The following is a 12,751-nucleotide window of genomic DNA, read 5'->3' as shown; positions in this document are numbered from 1 at the left end:
CTCCATCAAGCATCATAGCTAATTTTCAACGGTAGATATGGGGAGAACACACACCTGTCCAGCCTAGGACAAAAAGCACATTTTTTGGAGGCTGATGAACTTTACCATCGCGTCGAAGGGTGCCGGGGTCCCTCGAGTGAGATGTCCATCATAGTGGCTAAAGGGCGGGAAGACGGTGCACACCACTAGTGTGTGTGTGTGGGGGGGGGCAAACGGGCGGGCTTCTATGCGAGTTCACATGCCTCTTGTGTGTATAAAAGAACAGGCACCGATCAGAGCAGCAGATCCGGGGAGAAAGAAGCTCATGGTCACAGGAACTACCCTGGGATAGAGCTAGTGAAAGTCAAGGATGCAAAGTCCTCCATCAAGCTTCATAGCTAATTTCGACGGTAGATATGGGGAGAACACACACCTGCCCAGTCTGGACAAAAAGCACATTTTTTGGGGGCTGATTAGCTTTACCATCGTGCCGAAGGGTGCCGGGGTCCTTTGAGTGAGCTGTCTATCATAGTGGCTAAAGGGCGGGAAGACGGTGCACACCACTAGTGTGTGTGGGGGGCAAACGGGCATTCTTCTATGCAAGTTCACATGCCTCTTGTGTGTATAAAAGGACAGGCACCGATCAGAGCAGCAGATCCGGGGAAAAAGAAGCTCGTGGTCACAGGAACTGCACGGGGATAGAGCTCGTGAAAGTCAAGGATGCAAAGGCCTCCATCAAGCATTATAGCTAATTTTCGACGGTAGATATGAGGAGAACACACACCTACCCAGCATCGACAAGGTGCACATTTTTTTGGGGCTGATTACCTTTGCCATCGCACTGAAGGGCGGTGGGGTCCCTCGAGTGAGCTGTCCATCATAGTGGCTAAAGGGCGGGAAGACGGTGCACACTACTAGTGTGTGTGGGGGGGCAAACGGGCGGGCTTCTATGCGAGTTCACATCCCTCTTGTGTGTATACAAAGACAGGCACCGATCAGAGCAGCAGATCCGGGGAGAAAGAAGCTTGTGGTCACAGGAACTGCACGGGGATAGAGCTTGTGAAAGTCAAGGATGCAAAGGCCTCCATCAAGCATCATAGCTAATTTTCGACGGTAGATATGGGGAGAACACACACCTGCCCAGCCTCGACAAAACGCACATTTTTTGGGGCTGATTAAGTAGTTACTGAATTTGACCTTCAACTCAGGCACCTGCTTTATCTTTATCTGTAGCCTCGTTGTCTACTTGTAACTATTCTCTGACCCTGCTTCGAGGGTCAGAGCAGGGTCAGAGAATAGTTGCAAGGAGGCAAGGAGGCGTCGCTCAGGAAGCACTTACAGGGTACAGCAGGTGCCCAAGTTGGAGTTAATTTCTTTGTAACCATTTTGCAAATGGTTACAAAGAAATTAGGTTCAACTTGGGCACCTGCTGTAACCCTGTAAGTGATTCCTGAGCAAAATTTGTCCCGCTCACGAATTTGCGGATTTTGCCGCGATTTCGCGTGATTCGGGGATCGCGAAATCGCTGAAAATCCGCAAATTCGCGAGCGGAACTAATTTTCAGCCCATACTTAAAAGTGACACCCTGTCCCCCTTGAACATTCGATAATTTTACTGAATCGGTATTTACCGATTCGGTTATTGACATTGATTCCTATGGGCCTCAAGGCCCATAGGAATTCATGGCAATTACCGAATCGGTAAATACCAATTCGGTAATTACCGAATCATACCGATTCGGTAAAAATTACCGAATTATTTCCTACATCTCATTTACCGAATCTAGAATACCGAATCGGTTAAATTCGGTATTCTAGAGTCGGTAAATGAGATTTACCTACATCGGGCCCAGAGTCCCAAGCTCGTCAGAAACAAGACAGTGGAGGCTGCTGCTTTACGCCGCAGCTTACAAGCCTTTTATACTTTTTCATCTCAGTCTTTTGGCTGTTAGTTCATTGTTCAATCAGGGCAGTGTTTACAGTTGATAACCAGATCCAGATGACGTTTGTAGATGGTGACCCGGTCAAGGCTTGGTACACAAATTATTGTTCACTCGGCTTGATCAAGGCTCAGTCTTTCAGGTCATTGTTTAATCACCTTGATCAAAGCCCAGTCTTTCAGGTCATTGTTTTATCACCCTGATCAGGGCCCAGCAGTCAGACTATTGTCCAGATAACCTGATCACGGTGACAAGGATGTTTACCAGGCTGGGAGCAGGAGATAGAAAACAAATCATTTACACATGGTGTGAGTGTCTCATGGCTTTCTGTTGAACTGCAAGAACAAGGGGGGTTGGGTGTGCGACAGTTCCTGGGCAGAACTGCGTTGATGTTGGAGAGGGCATCAGCTGTTACTGTGATGGTGGCTTCAAGGACCCTGGCCAGTCCTCGTACAGACCGCCTGTTGGTCATGGGGCCCCAGAAAGGAAGGAAACCTTTAAAGAAGTCCCCGGTTTTCTGGCCTGCTGTATCCTCGGCTGATATGACGCCCCTATGAGAGCGGTGCAGAGCGCCCTTCATTGACAGGTGATAACCTCCATGGGTAGAATACGTTGGTGGAAGGAGGAAGACCAGATAGCAGGTACCAGACCAGTTACAGGGGAGCCAAGTGTAGGCGGCAGTGCCACAGATGAAATAGGTGTTGGGGGATGCCACCAGCTTTGGAGGAGATGTGGAGTTTAAAGCTTTTGTGATATCACACGTACTGGTACCAACTTTCTTAGTCCTTAGGCCATGAATGCAGAGACGGCCTTGCACATTTATGACATTCACAGTGTCTCGTTCATCAGGCAGTATCCTTCTTGTGCGCAATCTGGAGAATGTTCGTCGATTAGTTGAGTTGAATACTACTATCTCACCGAGCTCATTTGGGGATAGTAGCGTTGTGGATGAGCTGGTCGGGCAAAAAGGAGCATTGACTTGGTCCGACCTGTTCCGCCAGAAGTCATCCCAAAATGTTCCAAGGGCAGAATTAGCAGTACCATTGACAGTGTAGGCCTCCGGTATCAACATCTATCATGCAAGACAAGACCCAGAGATAGAAAAGCGGTAGGAAAATAATGGAACAGGGTGTATCATGGAATGCGCATCAGTCCACAAATCCAGCAGTTGGAAGTGTTCATGATCAGCTGGTGATGATGCAACATTTGGATGAAGGTGTTGTTGAAGAATTCTGCACGGCAGGGTAATTCGTGGGCTGGTGGTGTGAAATACTGGTGTTCTGCAGGAGTCGGAGTAAGAGTTGGTGAGGTAACAGTATGGTAGATTAGCAACAGCCAACCAAGGATAGACAGGATGAGGCAGACAAACAGTGTTACCACGATGGCCATGATGCATTTACTATGCAGGAGACTAACATATTGTTTCTGGATACTGGTTTTTTGGACGGCAGCCATTGTGCTAAGCCAGGGACCTCTAGTCGGTGTCTGTGATTGGTGGTTGCTTCACTGGGCACAGGTGCCAAGGGCCCTATGGCGTACCTTAGTCTGACACAACAGCACTACTCTCAGCCGGGGAAGATCACATCAGTACAGCCTATAGGCACTTGGCAAAGTCAAGGGCAAGCCTTCCCTCGGGGCGCAAGTTATATCGGTCAGAAGTAGGGACAGTATGGTCGGGAAACAATTGTTCTTGGTGTTGTGCAGAGTTAAGGGAGGGTTCCACCCTTCCTTTCAGTATGCTGTCACTCTCTACTTCCCCAGATGTAGAATGCAGTCTGGCATCGCTGAATGGGACAAACGTCGGGACTGTTTCTGTTTCTGAGTCTCCTTGTCCTTCCCTCACCCACTGATCATAGGGGAGGGGCAGAGGCACACGCCTGCAGTGTGACGAATGCACCCGATTCTTCCGACCTTCTACTTTCATGGCAGTGCGGGTGGCCAGCAACACCTGACGGGGCTGTGTTCAGCGGGGCTCGAGGCTCTTAGTCCGTTGGAAGTTCAGGACCCAGTCACCAGGTTAGATAACGTGTCCTGGGCCCTTACTTTTGCCAGGTATGGTCTCATGCACCTGGTGATAAAGAGTACGAAAGGTATTAGTCCGACTGTACAGATAATCAGTTAATACAGGGTATTCAACATGAGACAGTTTCTTTGACCGCGGGACACCCCATACATTGGCAGGCCTCCCGAACACAATTTCATGGGGGGATAGCCCTATTCTGTTGTGGACCATTGTTCTTGTGGACAGTAGGGCTAAGGGCAGGGCATCAACCCAAGTGACACCTGTCTCAGCTACTATTTTGGCCATTTTAGTTTTTAGGATGCCATTGTACACCTCCACTAGACCTGCTGATTGGGGTGAAATTTTTGTTTTATACCCAATGCTGTACAGACATATTCCATCATTTAAGCCGTAAAGTGGGTCCCGTTGTCACTCCAGACCAAGCTGTGCAAACCGAATAGTGGGAGGTACTCTTTTAATTCCCTACCTCGAGACCGTAGGTCCCGACCCCTACGCACATTTTCCAGTGGGATCTACCCAAATTTGTAATAACAATTTTTCTCAATGATACAAACATATTACACTTGATTGAACATTTATTTTGACACCATAAATATTCATTTGTTTCATATAGACTTAAATCATAAAACTTTTTTTAGTTGCAGTGCAAAACATGCTATAATTTTTTCCAAAAAACACAAAAAATTTTAACAGTCTTCTTCTGTTATTCTTTTCAAGATGCTCTATGCATTTCGGGTCTCACTGGACCCTTCATCAGGAGCAAGTGCCATCTACAAAAATAATGCACAACAATGAGCTTTTTATCACAACTGGAGTGAACAATGTTACATATAAAAATATTACATAAAAAACATGCTTACTGAATGTGTGTGCCCCAACAAAAACCAACACCACCGTGATAACATAAAAGACCAATGAACCTGCTTACTTGATACTTTCAAGACCACGCCCATGGTACCTGAAAAATTGACAACAACCCTACATCAACAAAACCTCACATTACACTGATTACTATGAATGTGTACCCACTATTCAAGTCAACTTACCAAAAACGGCTATGATAGTGTCCAATCCTGATCTTAGTTTTCAAAATGTGTAGAACGTGACCACGTAACAGCCCCTGGAAACGACAACGCACAAACATAGTGTCTCAATTAAACCTTCTCTCAAAAAAGTCTTAACGAATAATACCGTACTTCCGTTTTTCTATCTTTACAACTACCCAGATCTTACCGGTTTGGTTGTAGTTCACAATCTAAAACTCTGCTTTGACCTCCTCCAGTCTCTACCACTCCGTAAAGAACTCCGCTATCACCAAATGCCGTTACCAACAATTCCCACTGTAAACACTGACATAGGACCACTATATTTATATGCCCTTCAACTCCGCAAAAACTCTGCTCTCACAAGACATTGTAACCAGCAAGTACAATGATGAACACTAACGAAAGACTTTTAAAGGGATACTGTGACTGACAAGTCCAATAACAAAACACTAACAAAGGACTGCTGTACTCAAATGAAACTCGGCCGCCATCATTGCGGTAAGTGAATACCTCGACTGAAAAAACTAAAACCAAACTTTCTACCCTACGGAAATTATCAATAGTCACTGTGAACCAAATAATGATCCGAAAAAAACCTCATTACTGTTCCCCCCCAAAAAAATTGTGAAATAATGTGACAAATATGAGCATGTTCAGAATACTGAAAACATCATATGATTCAAATATACAGGTAATATACATGTGTACTTATCAGCAGTTGACCACAGACATGAGCAAAATTTATAAAAAACAGGATAAATCTATCCGTTCATTTAAACCTTTCGGTTCTTGGGTACCCAATTTTTTTATCCAGAATACTTCTCTCTGCAAGAGGGATCTGGTTCGATCCTCTCCCTCAGGGAGAACTACTTGTTCTAGCACTCCAAATCTTAGTTGAGATATACTGCGTCTCTCATTTGTCCAATGTGATGCTAAATTGCTTTTCATGTTTTTATTCCGTATTGTGCTCTTATGTTCTGAAATTCGCACTTTTAGTTTTCTCTCTGTCTTTCCTACGTAAACTTTCCCGCAGGGACATTTGATATAGTATATGAGGTTCATGGAATTACAGTCTGAATTGTGATGTAATTTTATCTCTTTTCCTGACAGGGGATGTAGTATTGTATTGCCAGTGATGACATTACTGCAGTGAACGCAATTAGTACATTTTTTCATGCCTCTGCTTACTGATGGTTCTTTTTTGTGAGTAGAAAATTTCAAAATCTCTTTAAGGTTCTTAGGCCTGGTATATGCAAACAATGGCTTCACATCAAATAAACCTTGAAAATCAGCTTCCTTTTCTAACAAGACCCAATGTCGATTGATAATGTTCCTGATTTTTTGGGTACTCGTATTGAATTTAGAAACAAATACATGCCTTTCTTTTTTGACCTTTGGTTTTTGAATTAGTAAATTTTTTCTTTCCATTGCATGAATGCGCTTGTTTGCTTGTTCAATGACATCGGTTGGATAACCTCTCGCTTCATACTTTTTAACTTGAATGGTCAGTTGATTTTCTAAGTCCTCTTTATCGGAACATATTCTATTCAGTCTCATAAATTGTGAGAAAGGAAGATTCTTTTTGAGGCTGGGAGGATGAAAGCTTTGATATTTTAAGGCATTATTGACATCCGTGTCTTTTCTGTAAAGAGTCGTGATCAATTTCTTGTTTTCTACTTTCAGCATTACATCCAAAAAAGATATTTGGTGGTCACTTATGTCATAAGTGAACTGTATATTGTCATCAAAAGTATTCAATTGTTGAAGTTTCCTTTCTAGAGTTTGTTTCTCTCCACTCCAAATGATGAAAATGTCATCTATGAACCTACAGAATAATTTCGTAGATGATTGCCATTCTTGGTCCTTGAAAATGTTGTCGAACTCAAATTTGGCCATATAGGTATTAGCGTACGCTGGGGCTCCAGAAAAGCCCATCGATGTGCCTTTCTGTTGGAGAAAAAACTGATTATTCCACTGGAAATAACTGTGGAACAAGCAAAAGTGCAGGATTTCTAATACGAAGATTTTATCAGCTCTGATGTTAGTTTGCTGTAGTAATGCCCATTCCACTGCCTCTATTCCTGCTAGATGGGGAATGGAGGTGTAGAGAGATTTTACATCTACAGTGCATAACAACAAGTTCTCTGTGTATGTGATTTTTTTGATTTTGTTCAGAAAAGCAGTCGTGTCTTTAACGTATGAATGCCATTTTTGGACAAACGGTTGAAGAAAGTGTCTATGTATTGACCTAACGGTTCGAAAATGGTACCACATCCAGTGACAATTGGCCTCATTGGCGGATTTCGAAGATCTTTGTGGATCTTGGGAAGCATGTACAGCTTTGGTTGTCTCGGTAGATCTATTGTAAGGAACTGTCGTGTAGAGGTTGTAATGATTCCTTCATGAAAGGCTTTGTCCAATATCGTTTTCAGAGTCACTTTAAGTTCACTCCAGTTGTGATAAAAAGCTCATTGTTGTGCATTATTTTTGTAGATGGCACTTGCTCCTGATGAAGGGTCCAGTGAGACCCGAAATGCATAGAGCATCTTGAAAAGAATAACAGAAGAAGACTGTTAACATTTTTTGTGTTATTTGGAAAAAATTATAGCATGTTTTGCACTGCAACTAAAAAAAGTTTTATGATTTAAGTCTATGTGAAACAAATGAATATTTATGGTGTCAAAATAAATGTTCAATCAAGTGTAATATTTTTGTATCATTGAGAAAAATTGTTATTACAAATTTGGGTAGATCCCACTGGAAAATGTGCGTAGGGGTCGGGACCTACGGTCTCGAGGTAGGGAGTTTATAGTTTTTGACACGGTTTAGACAAACGTGTCACCCTTGCAGCACGCCAATTAAAAAGATAGAAAATCTAAAATCAAATCAGTATAAGCATATTAGCATCAAGCTCAACAGAAGGCAGTGCATCTCTAACTCCTTTAAAAGTTTCAGTTTTTTGTCTAAAAACACGAGATAGTACCCAACCATGGCATTTGACGCCATCACCAGCATGACTGATAATAGAGCGAACACGCTAGCATACACATTGGAACAAGCTTCAGACATATATTCACTTATCGGTGAAGTTAAAACATCCAATGTACAAGGAAGCACGGTAATGCAGCAGTTAAAACAACTGGAGTTCCTGGTTAAAAGAGAACTAAGTCAGAAATTACATGCGAGTACTTTGATCCAGTACCACAGAGCAAAGAGAATTCCCCGTGGCCTACGAATGGCAATTAAACCCATGTTATATAGATTTCATCTAAATAAAGACTTTATGGAGAAATGGTATTCCATTCTGAACAAGTGCTCCTTAGACTTGATCCTACTTCTGGTGGAAGAATTGGCAAGAGTAATAGAGGAATTAGCTCTTGAAATCAACGAGATAATACAAAATCTCTCGGAAAGGATGGAACGCACAGACTTTGATAAGGAACTTGAAGAATTACAAATACGTTTAGAAAAACATGCAAAAGAAGTTCAAGAAGGGAAACTCCGGAAATACAAAAGGGACACCTTGGATTATAAACTAAACGAGGTGCACACCTGGGCCGAGGTTTACGCTCAAAGACGGTCTTATCAAAGAAATAAGCCATCAACAAACACTGCTACATCTGAAGAAAGTAGCGTTTCTGACTCTGAAGTTACAGAAACTAGACCAGCAGCGAAGACACAGATGAATGATAAGACTGGTACAAAAGAGTCTTCATCGAAAAAAGAGGAGAAGGAACATCTAAAACTAAGGATTTTTTACCCCAGGCAACGGATGCAAGCCAAACACCCAGTTCATCAAAAAATCTAGAAAAACCAGAAGGACTATCCGTGAAAGGACGGCTGAGAAGCCAAAGACCAACTTAGTGGTTAACATTTCCAATATACCACTCACGAATCAACAAATCAACATTCTGAACAAAGGTTTAAGTTTTGTACCGACCTATGATACTAATAGCCTGGAGATTGAGGTAGCTTTCTATAAATTCATGAGGATTCTTCGTCTCAAACATTTTTTCAATAATGTGTTCACAGAACAAACACAAAGACCAGAACCTGAATTTTTAGAATTCAAACCTAAATCTAAGTTTCAAGCTCCAGTATCCCACAAAGTACTGGATGCGTTTGAGAAGACTGTTCTGCATGACTTGCATCAATTGAATTTGCACAAAACAAAGAAAAAGAACATGTCATTCCATGACAAACGGACTCTACTTAATCTTCAAAATAACGACCAACTGATAATTAAAAAAGCTGACAAAGGTGGAGCTATAGTTGTTATGGAGACAACTTTCTACATGGCCAAGGTAAATGAACACGTGCAAGACACATCAACATATTTATTACTGGAGGAAGATCCCATCAATGAACTTAAAGTGACTCTGATGGGGAATCATTGCTGCAGAGGAGCAGACCCTGCATGCTGTTTGGAAGTGGAGTTGACGGGACCTTCATAGCGCCACAGGACTACGTGCGGGAATCATTGCTGCAGAGGAGCAGACCCTGCATGCTGTTTAACAGTGGAATTGACAAAACCTTCATAGCGCCACAGGACTACCCCCGCCTCCCGCAGCACGACTCCCGCAGGCTCTGGGAGACTGCCGCCGAGCGGAGAGCGGGGGCCGGGGCAAACTACAACCACCAAGAACCCCTGCGCCAGCAACACCTTGGAGGAGCGACAGGAGGTGCATAAGAGGCGCGCCCACCCTCCCTCGCGGGACGCGAGCGGGACGCCGGGCTAAGCCCGGGCAAAGGGCGGGCCGTCTGTGGCCGTCCGGGGCAGGAGGAGGCAGGGCAGGGCCCTCCCTCTTAAGTTGGACCTGCAATTTGTTTACAGGTATTTATTCTCTGCCCCGGTAATCGAGTACTGACTGTTTAGCCACACGCACTGCACACTGGACTAACCTGGTGGATAGGGGTATTAGAAGTCACTCTACATTAAAACACTCACATAGGAGTGGTATAATGGCTGGCAATTTATTGAATTCATCGCTACCTGCTACTCTAGGAGTGAGTATATTGGGCCCTCTTGATAAGTTTTTTGCACGGACAAAAAGGGATATAGATAGAGAGTTAGAGTTGGCGGAGCGGAGAGCAGAGCGACGCCTTTCTATCGAACTACTTAAACAGAAACCCTTAAAATCCGTTGCAACTGAGGTTACTTCAACGCCAAATAACTCCATAGTGGGCGACACAGATTTAGACTTATTCAATTCAAATGACATCCCTCTAATTTTTAAAGAAGGCCCGCCAGAAATAACACTAAAGGAGCTAGTCAGCCCAATTATTATCACCCAAAACTTAGGGACTTCAGCCGAGGTTATTGTATCGCATTCACCAATAGATCTGGATGCAGATGCGGCATGTCACATCTTGCCCGTAGCCACGTCCCCTTTTGAAGATGGGAAACAAGGGAATAAACACACAGATAAACCAGCAGCTGGAACAATACAGAGTAAGAGAAGTCGCGAAGTATGCCATTCCCCGCCAAGGAAAAAGGCGCGAAAGGCTGGGAACAGAAAAAGGCCTGAATCTATAAAAGCGCCACTGCTTCCAAAGAACTCCAATAACAAAACTCTCAAGGCCACTGTGAAAGAAGTACCGAGTAAACCACAAACAGGGGAGAGTGCGCCCTCATTTAGTAAGACGCAGGGAGGACTTATAGAGGACATTGAACATCTTCTCAGATCCTTTATGCTTCCTATCTTAGAGAGGGTAAAAATGCTGGGTAAAACCGTGGATCGTATACTGGAAATCCAAACAACCGAAGCAATGGGTCAGAGCAAAGGGAGAGAAAATGGTCAAGCAGACACGCACTTAACACAGAAAACAGTGACTCATACTAAGGCTCAGTCACAAACAACTTTAACTCATAATGACAAAAGGGTGACATCGAAGGGAACTCTGGCACCCCAGGTGGGAAAAGCTATGACTACGATTAAAAAGGTCCCCGCAGTGGTAGAGACAAGGGAAACAACTAATCCACCTCAAACTCTATACAAAACAAAACATATTAAAAATGTAGATCTACCCCCAGAGTCACTAAACTATGTTATTATATTGACTGGGGTCCCCAAGTTAACAGAGGGTAGTATAGAGCCTGACACATCCCTGAAAAACAAAGTAAACCACTGGCTGAGGGCTAACAGACCACTCCCACCACATTTAAATGGGGAGATTATATCTGTTAGACGCTGTGACTGGGTGGGCGTGAGACCAAAAGAAATCGAAGGTGATGTAATCATCATAAATTTCAGGGATCACAGGGTGGTTAATCATATCTCTGATTGGTTTTCGGGATGGCAGGATGGCTCTGTAGCCACCCGAAATTTGAGTTATTTTTATCCTCAAGGTATGATGAAGCCCCGTACCCATCCTCCAAAATGGAGTCACCATAACTCCCGTGCACCAGCTAACTATAGACAACAACCCAGCCTAGATAGGCACAGGTACTATGAGCCGCCACCTGGCTTTTTGCCACATCACCCCAATAGACTTGGACACAGCCTAAGTAGGGACAGGTACTATGATCTGCCACCTACCACCTTGCCGCAATATCCTAACACGTTTGAGTATGGCCCAGGCAATAACCATCACAGGTATTATGACTTCCCATCCACCTCTTTGCCTTATCATTCCAATAAGTCTGAGTATGGTTTAGGTAATAATTATCACCAAACAAACCCAAATCTTTATTGGAATATTCCTCTTCACAATCTCTTTGAACCACTTTCGGGCCTAGACTCAAATGATTGACTTACTAAATCCAAAATTAAGACAAAAGAAAATAAGGTGAGGGATAAGGAAACCACACATAAGAGTCTAACATCTGACAAAGGTTCAGGAAGTAAAAGAAACATGACCCTAGATAATGAAATAGGGATGATGAATAAAATTAAAAAGGCAAATTGTACAAAGGATAAGGGTAATGAAATCTCAATAGAGAGGGAAGCTAGGAAGAATGCTGTGGGAGAGGCAAATTTGATAACTAGAACAAAAGAACAGCTAATAAATGTAGTAACGTGGAATGTGTGTGGGATTGCCAACAAAGTGACAGAAACTCTTTGGGGTGAATTTGTAACTAACATTGACATACTCTGTGTCCAGGAAACCTGGGCTTTAAAGGAGGTGCATATAGAGGGTTTTAAAACTTTTTATGTTCCTGCAGTAACTTCCAACCATGGCAGGAATAAAGGGGGTCTATGTGTATACGTGTCCAATCGTTTAAACACTAGTACTAGTATAGGTAGATCCACGTCACCCTACTTTCAACTTGTCACGATCCATTTAAATGGTAGGAATGTGCTGATAGTTATTAATTTCTATAACAACATCGAAAATGCACACTTCAGGGAAGTACTAATGGAAGTGTACAAAGAAATGAGGGAGGTAAAACCCTTGAAAGGGAAGGAATTAATTTGGATTTGGGTTGGCGATTTTAACGTAAATATATGTACTAGCGACACATGTGGTTTTGCGGAATATGGGGTGGGGGAACAAGGGGATAGCAGTCATTTCGCTCATCATTTTAAAGGGGAAATCCTAAATGATATTATGGCCAAGCTTGATCTAGGGTTTGCAAATAGGCTATGTTACCCTAAGGTTGAATTCACTTCAACCTTTATGGCAAGAGGACTACAGTCAACTATTGATTTCATAATTCTTCCAAATAGATTTGGTAGTAGTGTTAAGAACTTTGAAACCCTTGCTATGGGTCTGAGCGATCACCTGCCGTTAAAGATGGTACTTAATATACAGGATGTTAAA

The sequence above is a fragment of the Lissotriton vulgaris genome, chromosome 8, assembly GCF_964263255.1.
Source record: "Lissotriton vulgaris chromosome 8, aLisVul1.2, whole genome shotgun sequence".
Taxonomy (NCBI): domain Eukaryota; kingdom Metazoa; phylum Chordata; class Amphibia; order Caudata; family Salamandridae; genus Lissotriton; species Lissotriton vulgaris.
Note: the sequence above shows the minus strand (reverse complement) of the source record.